Genomic DNA, 16,433 nt, shown 5'->3' with positions numbered 1-16,433 from the left:
CTGGGACACCCTCTTCATGCTTCCTAGCACCCAGGACACCCCGGGACACTCCTCTCCTTCCCCCCATCAGTCCCCAGGACACCCGCCCTCACTGCCCCCAATCACCCTCCAGGGACACCCCTTCCTGGTCCCCCATCAACCACCCAGACACCCCCTCCCTGCCCCCAATCAACCACCGGGACACCCCTCTCTACCCCCTATCAGTCCCCAGGACATCCCCCCCTCCTGCCCTTCCCCACCCCCTCCCTGCTCCCATCACCCCCCTGGTACACCCCGTTCCTGCCCCCCACCAGCTCCTGGGATACCCCCTTTCCCTGCCCCTCATCAGCCCTGGGACACCCCCTCCCTGCCTCCCTCACCCCCCCTCCCGAAACCTCCTTCTTGCCCCCCAGCACCCAGGACACTCCTCTCCCTGTCCCTCACTCAACCACCGGGACACCTCCTTCCTGTCCCAATCAACCCCTGGGACAGCCCCTCCCTGCTCCTCATCAGTCCTTGCCCACTGCCGAGTCACCTCCTCTACCTGACCCCGTCCAGCCTCTGGGACACCTGATTCCTGCCTCCCTTCAGCAGCCCCTGGGACACCCCCCTCCCTGCCCCCCCAGCAGCTCCTGCCCAGCCCCAGGACACCCCCTCCCAGTAGCCCCCTTCCCACCCTCCCCCCAGCAGCCCCAGCTCAGCTCCCTTGTTTCATCCCCAGCAACAGCCACCCCCTTGTCTTCCACCCCCACCCCCTGGCAGCTGACTCCCAGCTCCTGGGACACCCCCCTCTCCTGTCCCCACAGCTGCAGCCCCCTGCTTCCCTTCCTGCTCATCTCACCGGGACTGATGCCAGGGCCTGGGGCTGAGTGTGTAAGACCCACGCCGCCCCCTTCCCCCCGAAAGTCCAGCTACAGCCCCCAAATTCCTCTGTACAACTCATCTCTGCCCATGTGTCTACCAAGCTTTGCCAGCCTTGGGTTGCAGGAGAGCTGGGAGCCCTGCCCGTCACCTGGACCAACATCTTCTCATGGTTCCCTTGTGCTTCCCCAGCTGGCTGTGGCCACCTGCTGCCCCTTGCCCTGTGAGCTGTGGGGGGGGCTAGTCCGGGCCTGGGCTTTCGGTCTGTGTCCGGGCAGCCCCTAGCATGGCTGGGCTCCTGGGCACCATGGTAATGCCAATGAGAAACGATAACATGGACACCACTGACATGAAGAGCTCCACGCGCACTGGCAAAGCATAAACGAGAGATAGAGCCCGGGGTCTCTGCCAGGTCAGGGCCACTGCGGCTCCAGGACAGGGCTGGAGGGCGTGTGTGAGAGCAAGAGCGTGTGTGTCAGCGTGTACCTTTGGGGCCTGTGTGTCTGGACTAGAGGTGTATTCTGTGTGTATCTGGTGGGGTGTATTTGTGCCTGGGGGTATGGTTTGTGTGTTTGGGGTTGCCATGGTTCCAGTGACTAAGTGTGTATTTTAGGTGGGCGTGTGCCTTTGGTAGGGTTGTCTTAAGACTGTGTGTAACGCTGACTGCTAGATGTTTGTGTCATCGGGGCGTCGAGCAGCACCCGTTACTGCTGAGTCACTAGATGGCAGAAAAGGCAGCTTGGGGCGTCATAAATATAAAGGGAAGGGTAACCACCTGTCTGCACACAGGGCTATAAAATCCCTCCTGGCCAGAGGCAAAACCCTTTCACCTCTAAAGGGTTAAGAAGCTAGGATAACCTGGCTGGCACCTGACCCAAAATGACCAATGAGGGGACAAGATACTTTCAAATCTGGAGGGGGCGGAACAAAGGGTTCCTCTGTCTGTGTGATGCTTTTGGTGGGAACTGATCAGGAATGCAGCCTCAGAACTTCTGTTAAGTTAGTAAGTAATCTAGCTAGAAATGCGTTAGATTTCCTTTTGTTTAGTGGCTGGTAAAATAAGCTGTGCTGGGTGGAATGTATATTCCTGTTTTTGTGTCTTTTTGTAACTTAAGGTTTTGCCTAGAGGGATTCTCTATGTTTTAAATCTGATTACCCTGTGAGGCATTTACCATCCTGATTTTACAGAGGTGATTCTTTTACCTTTTCTTTAATTAAAATTCTTCTTTTAAGAACCTGATTGATTTTTCATTGTTCTTAAGATCCAAGGGTTTGGGTCTGTGTTCACCTGATTCTTACCAAGCCTTCCCCAGGAAAGGGGATGTTGGGCTTGGGGGGATATTTTGGGGGAAGATGTCTCCAAATGGGCTCTTTCCCTGTTCTTTTTTAACATGCTTGGTGGTGGCAGCATACGGTTCAAGGACAAGGCAAAGTTTGTACCTTGGAAAAGTTTTAACCTAAGCTGGTAAGAATAAGTTTAGGGGGTCTTGCATGCAGGTCCGCACTTCTGTACCCTAGAGTTCAGAGGGGGGAAGGAACCTTGACAGGGTGGCATCCAGGGACTTGGGGCAAACTGAGGCACTGGGGAGGGGCAGGAAGTCTTGGGTAGCAGGGAAGGGGGTTCTGGGTTGGGGCATTCAGGGCAGCATTTAATATTCAGCATACAGCTCCCTAAAAAACGTTGCTCTCCCAGGGCACACCTAGCTCATGTGCTTCTTGTCTGCTCCGGTGTCTGGGGATTGTGGGGGGCAGAAGCATACGGGCACAGGTGAACATGTGGGTCTGGAGTGCTACGCGTCCACCCCAACAATCTATTTCCTTGGGGCCCATCACACAGACACTCGCTGCCCAATTAAAATCCCCCTTTAAAACTCTCGGTCATCACAATGCCCACAAAAACACTTGGAGTTGGTTAGCCAGCTGGTGTGCTGAGCCTGCTGCCCCTGTGGCCAGGCCCCGTCTCACAGTTTCCTTGTGCACCTCCCTCTGTCCGTGACTAGCCCGCTGTTGGCGGCTGTGAGCGTTTTGGGGCAAGGACCATCGTATTGTTCAGTGTTTGTACCGCTCCCAGACTATACTGCTAAACAAATGTAACTAATCCCTAACTAGACAGTGTTATGAGCAGCAGCTGGACAGAACTGGTGACACGGAGTGGTCGTTCTAAGTCGTGCTGGGACTTGCAGGGCTGTTACGGACCCACAGAATCAGTGCTATGATCCCCCCTTTGGAACAGGGGCTGGGAGGCCCCATCAGTGGGCCAGACGCTCGAGGGGTCTCACTTTTCTTCCAGGGGAAGCCCTGTGGCTTCACTGCCTCCTGGGGCTGGACCCCTGGGCCTGCAGCCCCCCTGGCTCCCCCACCATGAGCTCCAGGCCGCGAGTCCCCGAGACAGACTCCGATGGAGACTTGTACCATCTTGGGGGGCAGCACCCCCTCCGCCAGCATCTGCAGGGACACGCAGCCAGCGTGAGCCGACAGGCGGGTTATTAGTCATCTGGACTCAGCCCAGAGAACAGAAAGTTACAGCCGAGACCATCCTGGTCAGCCCAGAGCCCCGTCTCTCTGATCTCCCTTTGTTCCAGGCCAGGTGCGCCCAGAGCCCTCGGCAGCCAGCCCTCAACTTCCTCCCGCCCCACCCCAGCCCTTTGTTCCCGAGAAGGGGGATGCGGCTCAGCCCCCTGCCCAGTGGCGTGGAGTGCAGATCTCTCTGGGTCCTTGGTTGCTGGGCATCCGTGTCTGGGCAGCTGGATTTGCCCTTTTCTTCTCAGAGCTCCACTGATACGGGACCTCAGGCCCCAGGCAGCTGGGAGCCCTTCTCAGCTGTGTTAGCCTGCCCAGAGAGTGAACAGTCCTTTTCCCCCCACTAGGTGACAATGATGCAAATAGGGGAAACTGAGGCACATACAGGCATCATAAAAAATATTACACAAAATTCCCAGGTTGTCAAAGGGTCATTGTCACAATAGGCTCTGCCTCCCTGTATCCCACATTTAGACTTTGCCCATTTACACCTAGCGATCAGCTAAAGAAGGAGACAGGCTGGCATACATGGTGGTGAGTAGCAGAAATTTGGATCACTGGAAACTTCTCTGGCATCCCTGAGGCCTCCAGAGAGTAGAGAATCCGAACACATATTCCAGTCTTTCTGGCACTGCCAAAGCACCCCTTGGGCATCAGCCTGAGGGGCAAGAGGAGGACCTAGGAACTGATGGCAGAAGGGGAGCTGCTAGTGATTTGGGGCATGCCAGGCACTGCTCCTGCTCCCAAGTCATCCTGTCCTGAGGCTTTCAGGGGGCACAACACAGGGGCAAAGGAGGCTTTCAGCCACTTTGCAACCCCATGCCCCAGGCTCAGCCTGGAGCCCTCTCCCACACTCCAACCCCCTGAGTCGCACCCCAAACCCCTGCCCCAGCCCGGTTAAAGTGAATGAGGGGGGAGAGCAAGGGAGGGAGGGAGGGGGGCTGGGGTGAGGCCTTAGAGAAGGGGCAGGGCAGGGGCAGGGCAATTAGGGTGACCAGATGTCCCAATTTTATAGGGACAGTCCTGATTTTCGGGTCTTTTTCTTATATAGGCTCCTATTACTCCCCACCCCATCCCCATTTTTCACATTTGCTGTCTGGTCACCCTAAGGGCAATGGTGTTTGGGTCTGTGCAATTAGACAGTTCAGCAACCCTAAACCGGCCCCAGCTCTTTGTCTACTTCTGGCCCCTAAGGCAGCCTCCTGCTAGGAAGGTTCACAAGGCAGCATGGAGACCAGGAGCCCCCAGGCCAGACAGACCCACCCCGCACTGGGGCTGAACGGGCCCAGACAGCTCCACCACTGCTCAGGCCTGGACCAAACATGCTAAACTAGGGCCAGAGACACCGTGGGGGTAGCTGCACCCAGAGCCAGAGAGCTGCTGCCCCACGCGCTGCTAGGCCATGGGCCACTGCCCAGCCCCACGGCCCCACACCCTTCGAATGCCCCCCTTCAGCCTCCTGGAGAGGGACCTAGCACTAAGCTAGAGAGGGCAGAGGGACCCCAGCGTGAAGGGGAGCCCCCACTGAATGTGCCTGGGGCAGAACAGACCATGTGGGGGGCAGGGGGGTGAGAGGTTGGAACCTATGTGTATACACAGTGGGGACCACTCTGTGTGTGTGTGTGCGTGTGAGAACATGCACACATGTATAGGGAAGGGGGAGACTATGCGTGCACACCTGTGTGTGTGTGAGTGAGAGAGAGAGCACACACACACACGTATAGGGAAGGGGGGGACTATATGTACGCATAGGGGGAGGAGGGAGACAAGCTGTGTATAGGGGCATTCTGTGGGGGCTCTTGGCTCAGTTCCCAGCCACCAGGTATCTTCATGGCTCAAATCACCCCCCCAAGACAGGCCCTGCCTGGCAGCCTCAGCAGAGAGGCTAAGGGCTGAATGGGTCTCGCCTTTGCCTCCCAGGGCGGGTCCCTGCAGAGCAGCCTGGGCCACAAGGACTGCGAGCGCCTGCCTGGCCATGGGCAGGGCTGGGCCTGTGCTGAGGTAATAGCCCAACGTGCAGGGGTAGCACTTGGCCCACCACCCCTTTAAACAAACACGTCCCTCCTGGTGCCTGTTTGCAGGCCCAGGCAGCACCCCCTGTACCCACCCCTCTGCACCCCACCCCCCGCTGCCCTTGGCTCATCTGTTACCACTTTGTCCAGTCTAGCTTTCAGAGTCCCCCCGCACCCCCCAGGTACTGGGGCAGTGGTCGTGCAGGCTGGGCGAATGGACCGGATTATGCAAAGTGAGTGGTGCTGGCTGGAGCGGGGCAAGGCCTCCCCCGGAGGGAGGTGCTCAGGCCTCCTGGCCCTGGCCGGTGTTTGTGCTGCCCCGTGCTTCCCAGCGCTGGTGTAACCTGGCCAGACTCAGCCTGGGCCTGGAAAAGGTGGAAGCAGGCTGGGCGCAGCGCTGGGCCTGAGGCTGCTATGGGCCAGCTGGTTCCCATTACTCTGTGCGAGCACCTGCAGGTTACAGCTTAGGGCGGCTTTATTGACATCAGCACATACTGGCCAGATGCTCGCTTCCCCCAGATCCCCATTTTCTACACCAACATCCATGTGGACACCCCCCCCCCACGCAGGGATCCTGGGAGGGGAAACCAGAGCCAAGGAGGGTATGGTACAAGTGACCTGCAAGGGAGGGGACAGCTTATGCCCTGTTTCTCTGGTTACCGGGGGAGAGAGACCGGCAAAAGGGGTGCAGGTGGATGGTACGCAAGTTCCTGAGGGGATGGTTTGGGGTAAAGGTTTTTACTTCCTGTCCTTCCCTTGTTCCCATGCAGGCTGGAGGCCCCATGGCCAATGGAGGCAGCAGGCTCAGCCCTAGCAGGTGCAGCCACAGAGGGAGGCGAAAGCTGTTCGCTCACCGGGGGGAAGCTCTTGGGTTCGGTTTATCCACATCTGTCATAAATATAAAGGGTACGGTAAACACCTTTAAAATCCCACTGCTACCACCATGTCAAGGTTCCTTCCCCACTCTGAACTCTAGGGTACAGATGTAGGGACCTGCATGAAAACCTCCTAAGCTTATTTTTAGCAGCTTAGGTTAAACCTTCCCCAAGGTACAAACTATTTTACCTTTTGCCCTTAGACTTTCGCTGCATGATTATCCCATCCCCATGCTGTTGGGGGAAGACTTGGCCAATCGTCTGAAGCCAGCCAAGAGGGTGGGAATGGTCACCCGCAGCCAGGCTAAACCAGCCGTCACGCCTAGCTCTGTTCCGGAAACTTCTACCAGGACCCGGTCAGAGGTGATGGACCCGGACCCCAGGCCAACGTCTGCAACAGCAGTAGTGGATCCAGTCCCAGAGACCCAGACGGAACCAGTCCCAGAACCGGAACCGGTGGAACAACCAGCACCAGACCCATTGCCAGCACTGAATCCAGTACTTGCAACCTCAACACCAGAGGGCCCCACCGAACCTGAACCGGCAGCAGCCGATAACCCTACACAAGAGGCTCAGCTGGCGCCTGAACCCCAACATAGTGCACCAGCGGAGAGCGGTTCACAGTCAGCGGAAACAGCCCCATCCCCTACATCGCTTCCAGAGGGACCAAGCCCAGGTCCACAATCCAATGGGGAACTGGTGTCTCCAGTATCAAGGGAACAGTTCCAGACCGAACAGGAAGCAGATGAAAGCCTCCAGAGAGCTTGGACGGCCGCACGGAGCAACCCACCGCCTCTCAGCTCTTCTAATCGATCCAGGTTTGTTGTAGAAAGAGGACTTTTATACAAGGAAACTCTTTCTGGTGGACACCAGGAAGACTGGCATCCGCAGAGACAGTTGGTCGTTCCAACTAAATACCGGGCCAAGCTCTTGAGCTTAGCCCACGATCACCCTAGTGGCCATGCTGGGGTGAACAGAACCAAAGACCGTTTGGGAAAGTCGTTCCACTGGGAGGGAATGGGCAAGGATGTTTCTACCTATGTCCGGTCTTGTAAAGTATGCCCTAAAGTGGGGAAAACCCCAAGACCAGGTCAAAGCCCCTCTCCAGCCATTCCCCATCATTGAAGTTCCATTTCAGCGAGTAGCTGTGGCTATTCTGGGTCCTTTTCTGAAAAAGACACCCAGAGGAAAGCAGTACATACTGACTTTCATGGATTTTGCCCCCCGATGGCCAGAAGCAGTAGCTCTAAGCAACACCAGGGTTAAAAGTGTGTGCCAGGCACTAGCAGACATTTTTGCCAGGGTAGGTTGGCCCTCCGACATCCTCATAGATGCAGGAACTAATTTCCTGGCAGGAACTATGGAAAGCCTTTGGGAAGCTCATGGGGTGAATCACTTGGTTGCCACTCCTTCCCCACTCTGAACTCTAGGGTACAGATGTGGGGACCTGCATGAAAACCCCCTAAGCTTATTTTTACCAGCTTAGGTTAAAACTTCCCCAAGGTACAAACTATTTTACCTTTTGCCCTTGGACTTTATTGCTGCCACCACCAAGCGTCTAACAAATATATAACCGGGAAAGAGCCCGCTTGAAAACGTCTTTCCCCCCCAAAATCCTCCCCAAACCCAATACCCCCTTTCCTGGGGAAGGCTTGGTAAAAATCCTCACCAATTTGCATCGGTGAACACAGACCCAAACCCTTGGATCTTAAAGAACAATGAAAAAGCAATCAGGTTCTTAAAAGAAGAATTTTAATTGAAGAAAAAATAAAAGAATCACCTCTGTAAAATCAGGGTAATCAGATTCAACACATAGAGAATCCCTCTAGACAAAACCTTAAGTTACAAAAAGACACAAAAACAGGAATCTACATTCCATTCAGCACAGCTTATTTTATCAGCCATTTAAACAAAACAGAATCTAACGCATCTCTAGCTAGATTACTTACTAAATTCTAAGACTCCATTCCTGTTCTGGCCCTGGCAAAAGCATCACACAGCCAGAGAGAGAGGCTTTGTTTCTCCCTCCCCCCAGCTTTTGAAAGTATCTTGTTTCCTCATTGGTCAGGTGCCAGCGAGGTTACTTTTAGCTTCTTAACCCTTTACAGGTGAAAGGATTTTTCCTCTGGCCAGGAGGGATTTTAAAAGGTGTTTACCCTTCCCTTTATATTTATGACATGCCCCGCAATTCACAGATAGGGTGAAACGCTGGCTGGGATTTCTTCCTGGAGCTCTAGGAAAAAACAGAGTTAATAAGACACATGCACCTCTAAATATACTACCAAGTATATAAAGACTAACAATATTTTCCACATCTCAAGGATGATTTTAACCAGTTGATTCTGGGAAACTTTCATGGGAGAGTGCATCAGCCACTTTGTTAGAAGCTCCTGAGATGTGTTGGATGTCGAAGTCCAAATCAAAATCTTGGAAAGCTAAACTCCACCGAAAAAGTTTTTTTGTTATTTCCCGTGGCGATATGAAGCCACTGTAGCGCAGCATGGTCGATTTTCAGGTGGAAACACAGTCCCCCAAATGTATGGGCGTAGCTTTTCTAGAGCGTAGACAACGGCGTAACATTCTTTTTCACTGACTGACCAGTTGCTTTCCCTCTCAGACAGCTTCTTGCTGAGAAACACTACAGGGTGGAATTCTTGATCCGGTCCTTCCTGCATTAAAACTGCTCCCACACCACGCTCGGAGGCATTGGTGGTTACTAGGAACGGTTTGTCAAAGTCTGGGGCCCTTAGTACAGGGTCAGATGTGTCGATTAGAAAAGCTGAGAGGCAGTGGGTTGCTCCGGGCCGCCGTCCAAGCTCTCTGGAGGCTTTCATCTGCTTCCTGTTCGGTCTGGAACTGTTCCCTTGATGCTGGAGACATCAGTTCCTCATTGGATTGTGGACCTGGGCTTGGTCCCTCTGGAAGCGATGTGGGGGATGGGGCTGTTTCCGCTGACTGTGAACCGTTCTCCGCTGGTGCACTATGTTGGGGTTCAGGCTCCAGCTGAGCCTCTGTGTAGGGTTATCGGCTGCTGCCGGTTCCGGTTCTGGGACTGGCTCTGTCTGGGTCTCTGGGACTGGATCCACTACTGATGTTGCAGACGTTGGCATGGGGTCCGAGTCCATCACCTCTGACCGGGTCCTGGTAGAAGTTTCCGGAACAGAGCTAGGCGGGACGGCTTATTTAGCCTGGCTGCGGGTGACCTTTCCCACCCTCTTGGCTCTCTTCACATGATTGGCCAAGTCTTCCCCCAACAGCATGGGGATGGGATAATCATCATAGACTGCAAAAGTCCAAGTTCCTGACCAGCCCTTGTACTGGACAGGCAATTTGGCTGTAGGCAAATTGAAAGAGTTGGACTTGAAAGGTTGAATTGTCACTTGGATCTCTGGGTCAATTAAATTTGGGTCCACTAAGGAAGCATGGATAGCCGACACTTGTGCTCCGGTGTCCCTCCACGCGGTGACCTTCTTCCTGCCCACACTCACGGTTTCCCTCTGCTCTGAGGGTATCTGGGCCTGAGGACCTCTGGTGTGATTCTGGTGCAATGAACTAATCGGTTGGGGTTCTTGGGGCAGTTGGCCTTCACATGCCCCGGCTCGTTACATTTAAAACATCGTCCAGCTGACGGGTCACTGGGGCAAAGTGGGTTGCTGGAGAATGGTGTGGCAGGACGATAAGGTGTCTGGAGTATTCCTTGGTGTGTAGTTGGGGCCTTGGGCTGCCCCCGGTAGTAGGGTGTGGTCTGGGGGTGTCCCTTCTGGTATCCGCTCCAACTGCGATCAGGGTTGTTCCTCTCTCCTCCCTCCACCCATTTTGTTCTGCCATTTTGTTCCGGGCTTGCCCTGCCTCTCTGGCGGTCTGGGACTGCTCGTATCGATCAGCATAAGAAGCAAGACTTTCTGCTGAGTCCATTTCCTTATCCCATAAACACTGTTTTATTTCCTCCTTGGACATATTCAGGAATTGCTCCTGAGCTATCAAATCACACATTCCGTCAAAGCTAGTGACATCCCTTCCTTGGACCCATTTATCTAACAGATCCTTCCTCTGGTTTAGATAAGCCACATTATTTAGTCCAGGCCCTCTCTTAAGGGTTCGAAATTTTACTCTGTACGTTTCAGATGTAATTTGAAATGGCTTTAAAACCAAATCCTTGAACTTATTATAGTCAGAAGCCTCATCAATAGGCATCTTTTTGAATATGTCCAGAGCTCTTCCAGTTAATTTTGCGACCAATGCGGTCATCTTGTGAGCTTCAGGAATTTTATGGAGAGTGCACAGTCTCTCAAAGGTGAGAAAATATTCAGCAATATCACTGGATTCATCATACTGCGGACATAGTCGCTCCCATTTGTGGATTGTTGGGGAAGGATTGTTAGGGTTATCCAGTAGATTCTGCTCAGCCCTTACCTTCTCTAACTCCAGTTCATGAGTCCTCTCTTTTTCCCTCTCCTCCATAGCTCTCCTGTGAGCAGCCTCTTGGTTTTTTTCTGTCTCTCTCACTGCCTCCCGTTCTCTCCTGTGGGCAGCCTCTTTGGCTGTTTCTGCCTTGGGCTCTGTCATGTTTGCCTCTCTGTTTTTAACTAACTTTACACCCAAGAGTTAGAAACAAAACAAAAACAAAACAAACAAACCAAAACTTGGCTTGTCTCTCTCTCTCTCTATATATATATTGTGCTGTAACCGGATCCTGATGTTCTCTGATAGTGATTGTCAGCCTACAGAAAAATCCTTAAAAAAACCCAAACAAATTAACACCTCTGTCTCCAGGCAAATAGACAGAAAACCCCTCTAGTTTCTCTTAGGTAAAAAACAACTTCAGGTCCGTGAAGACTTGTGAATTTCCCTGCAGGAGGTTAACTACCCTGCCTTTATGTAGAGAAAACTCCAGCTCACAAAAGACAATTCCCTTTTGTCTCTGCTCTGGCCCCCAAGCAGAGACAAAGAAAACTCTGACTGCTTTCAACTTAAAACCTGCTTTCCAGCAGCCCAAAAGAAAAAAAAATATCCTTTTAAAAAAAATCTGTGCTTCTGGTTCAAAAAAAAAAAAAAAATCTCAAATTGATCTCAAAATGATTTCAAGTTATTCCCACCGCTCTGCCACCATGTCAAGGTTCCTTCCCCACTCTGAACTCTAGGGTACAGATGTGGGGACCTGCATGAAAACCCCCTAAGCTTATGTTTACCAGCTTAGGTTAAAACTTCCCCAAGGTACAAACTATTTTACCTTTTGCCCTTGGACTTTATTGCTGCCACGACCAAGCGTCTAACAAATACATAACAGGGAAAGAGCCCGCTTGGAAACGTCTTTCCCCCCAAAATCCTCCCCAAACCCTACACCCCCTTTCCTGAGGAAGGCTTGAAAAAAATCCTCACCAATTTGCATTGGCGAACACAGACCCAAACCCTTGGATCTTAAAGAACAATGAAAAAGCAATCAGGTTCTTAAAAGAAGAATTTTAATTGAAGAAAAAGTAAAAGAACCACCTCTGTAAAATCAGGATGGTAAATACCTTACAGGGTAATCAGATTCAAAACATAGAGAATCCCTCTAGGCAAAACCTTAAGTTACAAAAAGACACAAAATCAGGAATCTACATTGCATTCAGCACAGCTTATTTTATCAGCCATTTAAATAAAACAGAGTAACGCATCTGTAGCTAGATTACTTACTAAGTTCTAAGACTCCATTCCTGTTCTATTCCCAGCAAAAGCATCACACAGACAGACACAGACCCTTTGTTTTTCTCCTTCCTCCCAACATTTGAAAGTATCTTGTCTCCTCATTGGTCATTTTGGTCAGGTGCCAGCGAGATTACTTTTAGATTCTTAACCCTTTACAGGTGAAAGGGTTTTTCCTCCGGCCAGGAGGGATTTTAAAAGGTGTTTACCCTTCCCTTTATATTTATGACACACATGGGGTCCCATTTTCACCCTCTGGCTGTGACGAGGCGAGCTAGCAGGTTACTGTTTCTGCTCTGAGGCAGAGGCTAATGGCAGTGCCATCTCAACCTGCAAAGGGATTGTGGGTTGGTGCCTTTCCCCAGGAGCAGGGAAACTGAGGGAAGTTCAGGGACTGGGGGAGGAACCAGAAGGTGACACCCACCTGGGCAGAGCTGCCTGTGCCCCTCCTGCTGAGAGGAGGTTACTCACCTTATGCAGCAGGGACTGCGGTTGTTCGAAATGTGTCCTTAGGTGCGCATGCGCCTCTCGGGCCCTTAGTCAGAGATTTCCCATTGGCAGCATCATTCAGCCCACAGATGCTCTGTGCGACCTCCTGCCACCTCCGAGGGTGCATAGCGCAACGTGGGCGAACCGCCCTTAGTTCCTCCTCATTCGCTGTTCAGCTAGAGAACAGGCCAAAGTGAGGGGAAGGGGGCCGGGTGGTGGAGCACCCCAGAGGACACATCTCGGTACCGGAAGTTTTTAAATCATGATCTGCAGAAAGACGTTAGAGGTCTGTTATGGGGTGGATGGGCGAGGCTCTGTGGCCTGCGATCTGCGGCCGGCCAGATGAGATGATCGTGATGGTCCCTTCTGACCTTAGAGTCTAGGAGTCCAAGCACGCTAACTACACAAGGTGAGTAACCTTTCTTCAAGTAGCATCCCTACACCTGCTCCACCCAGGGGCAATGGATTCTTCCTTAAAGGGGGAGGGGAGGAGAGAGATGAGGCCCTGCCCCTGCACCTCCTCTCCCCCCCATGAGACCCCGCCTCACGGCCAAGCCAGCTCCAGTTTCAGCAGGGTCTCGGGGCGGGGCTGGGGGTGGGTGAAGAGCCACAGCCGGGCCATTGGGAGACCCTCCATCTGCCCTGGGCGGGGAGCCCAGGGGGCGGGGACACAGGCCGGGGGCTGCTCTTGGGGACCCCTCACCCTGGGCAGGTGCAGGGTCGCGGCTCCCCAGGCCGCCCTTACCCAGCCAGTCTCCGGCTTCTGGCCTGGACGGCGGCCTCAGGGGGAAGAGGAGGGGCAGGGGGCTGCACCCATGGCGAAAAGTGGAGGGGCCATGGCCCTTTGCCCTCCCCCATACCAGCACCCCACGCTCCACTGCAGGTGACTCCAGGCAGTATCCTCACAGAGACGGGGGAGCCTTGGAAACCAGTCCAGGCCTGCAGACAGTACAGCAGAACCAAGGCCACGTCGGCTCTGGCGGCCTGGACCAAGGTGGAGCGTTAGACATGGTTCACACTGAGGCCCCTGCGCCGGCTCAGGAACGTTTTTGACTAACGCTGTGGAAGTTGCTTGTGATCTGGTACAGCGTGCTACATTCCTGTGGTGACGGGAGGCAAAGCACCAGCTGCGTGAAAGCAAGCAGCGCTCCCCCCAGGGAGCCATCCCGACAGGGTTTGGAAACCCCCCCGATCTTTCTGCAATGGAGACAGAGTCCAGGCGATTTCTGAAACTGCTGGGTCCTACCCAGGTAAAAGGCCAATGCCCGGCCTACGTCTCACCTATGAAGGGAACCCTCCTGCTGAACTTTATGTGGTTTGGCAAAAACACTGGTAGGTGAGTAGACTGGGTAAGGTGGAAATCCGACAGCACCTTAGGCGAGACCTTTGGGTGCGGCTGAAGGGAGACCTCGTCCTTGAAGAATATCGTAAACGGGGGTCTGCTATGCAGGCTCCCATCTCCCCAACCCTGCGGGCCGGTACAATAGCTACTAGAGCAGCTGGGTTCACAGGTAAGCGAGGCAAGGAGCAGGTCACCACAGGTTCAACCAGAGGCCCCTAAAGGTATCTAAGTACCAGGGTGAGATCCCGAGTCGGGGTGGGATCCTTAGCCTGAGGGTAAAGATTCCCCAGACTCTCAATAAAGCTTGAGGACGTACATTGTGCCAAAACAGAAAACCACTCTGGAGGGATGAAAAGCTGGTATCACAGTGAGATGGTCCTTCATGGAGCAATTGATAGAGTCCAACAGATCATCCCAGAGGGCTGAGCGTGGAGACAACTCAGGCACATGGCAGCCACCCTCAGTGGTTGAACCTCCTCCATTCCTGAAGGTGAGTCATTTGAGTTGACTCCCTCCTACTGTAGAGTAATACTTGTGCTCCGGTTGAGCAGGTGGATTTAATCCCATAAACACCTGGGAGCCATGCTTGGAGACAGACCCCCAGGCACATGACCCGCATACTGGGAGAGGAAACGAAGGACAGATGGAAGCTGGAGCACTGGTTGGACACACAGGTGAAGCAGGTAAGGATACAGGATTCGGCCAGGTCGGTACTATGATGATAACCCCAGCCTTGTCCTGCCTGATCTTGTCCATCTCTCCTAGAATTAGTGGTGTTGGAGGGAATGCCTAGAACAGGCCCGTGTCCAGGCAAGGAGAGGTGCGTCTGTTATGGTTAGAGCAGGGACGCCTGCATGGACACTGCATTGATCTTTCCACCAGTCCTTCACTTGGAGGGGAACCGTGACCTGTTTGGCCAAGTTCTCTCTGATTGAGGAATAACTCCTCCTGAAACAGCCCTGAGAGCAGCAGAGGACTAGTCTTCGTGCTCAGTCACGAGGGTGCAGGCTGCCCTGACCCAGGAGCCTCAAGCAGTTCCTTACTCTAGTACCGGGGCTTCCTTGAATTGTCCCGACCCGATTCAATGACATTACAGGTCTGTCTGTGGGAAGGATGGCGCTGGCTGCCAGTGACTCCCACCATGCCGCTGTGCTCCTGGCCCAGGGCCTCACTTGGGATTCTTACATTTAGCTGCAGACCCAACTCATGGAAGAGGGCGAGAACTGTCTGGATGGGTGTCAGGCTGCTTCATAACATCAGCCCCAGAGGACCCAGTCGTCAAGCTGCAGGAAGAGTAAATAACAGCCCTGGAGCTGAGGAGAGGCCGAGGGGAAGTACATGGTATTGAGAGTGAGCCCATGGTGAAGTGTAGGTGTCTCCTGCGTGGGGGACGTATCACTATATGGACCAATCTCCTGCCTCGAGAGAAGGGACTATAGCTGCCAGAGTCACTGTCCAGAACTTTGGCCCTCCAACTTTGTTCTGTTGCCTTAGATCTAAAAATCGGTCTCCATCCGCCATCCTTCTTTGGCGCAAGAAGATACTTTGAGTAACCCCGCCCCCATGAGGGGTTGGTTCTATTGCTCGGAAACAAACAAGGGAGCATACTTCTGCATTCATGGTCGAGTCTCATGAGACGGGTCCATGAAAAGGCAGGGGTGTGAAATGGATGGTGTAGCTGGGGTTCTCCCACTTCATTGCACCATGACCCCCTTCTAGTAACAAAAATTACTACATGACCCCAGGAGGGGAACTGAAGCCTGAGCCCCACTGCCCCAAGTGGGGGTGAGGATGGGGCCCAAGGGCTTCAGCCCCAGGCAGGGGTCCTGCAACCTGATCCTTGCCCCCCCAGAGCTGAAGCCCTGGGGCTTCAGCTTCAGCCCTGGGTGATGGGGCCCAGGCTTTGGCCCCGGGGCCCAGCAAATCTAACGCCAGTCCTAGTGACCCCATTAAAACAGGGTCCCAACCCACAGTTTGAGAACCACTGGCATAGCCCAATCTTACGGCCTCTGTGACCTACTTGTCTGCTGCAATAGGCCACCAGGCCTGTTGGAAATGGGAAAGGCAGTCTCCAAAAACGGGGAGGTTGGTAAAAGGTTGCAGCTTACAAACTTGAGGTGAGGGAGACGTCAAGCTCTCAACCAACTTATCAAAATTGCTGTTCTGATGCCTGGGTACTTCAGATGCCTGCAGAAGGGTGGGTAGCGCTTTTTCTCTGGACTCCGTCTTTTTCCAGTGGGTTCAGTGAGTTCCAGAGAACTGAGCCAGGCGCGATCTCTGGGCAGTTTGAGACCTGCTAAATCTCCTCTTCTTTGTAGGGGTGTCTGTATATCCAGAGACCTCAGGAAGGCCTGGAGTCCTTCAGCGCGCGCAGCGGCTTGTCTGTAGTCCCTGAGAAAACCTTCTGAAGATCAAACAGGAGGTCCTCAACCATGTTCTGAACCTCTCTGAAAAATCCCCCAAACTGTGCATGATGACTGCCATGGTGATGGATCTATCCTATCTGCTCCTGGGGGCGGGGGCCTGCACTCTGGACTGCCTCACCGCTTACACTGAGCTTCACGAGGCCCTGGAGGGTTTTTGGGGGCAGTACATCATCAGGGTCCCAGCAGCTCCAGGGGCAGAGGGGTGATGGTAACTGGCATTTGAGTGGCAGCGTATTGTTACTAG

Source organism: Chelonia mydas, chromosome 11 (genome assembly GCF_015237465.2).
Source record: "Chelonia mydas isolate rCheMyd1 chromosome 11, rCheMyd1.pri.v2, whole genome shotgun sequence".
Lineage (NCBI taxonomy): Eukaryota > Metazoa > Chordata > Testudines > Cheloniidae > Chelonia > Chelonia mydas.
The sequence above is the reverse complement of the archived record's forward strand: the minus strand, read 5'-3'. Positions refer to the sequence as shown.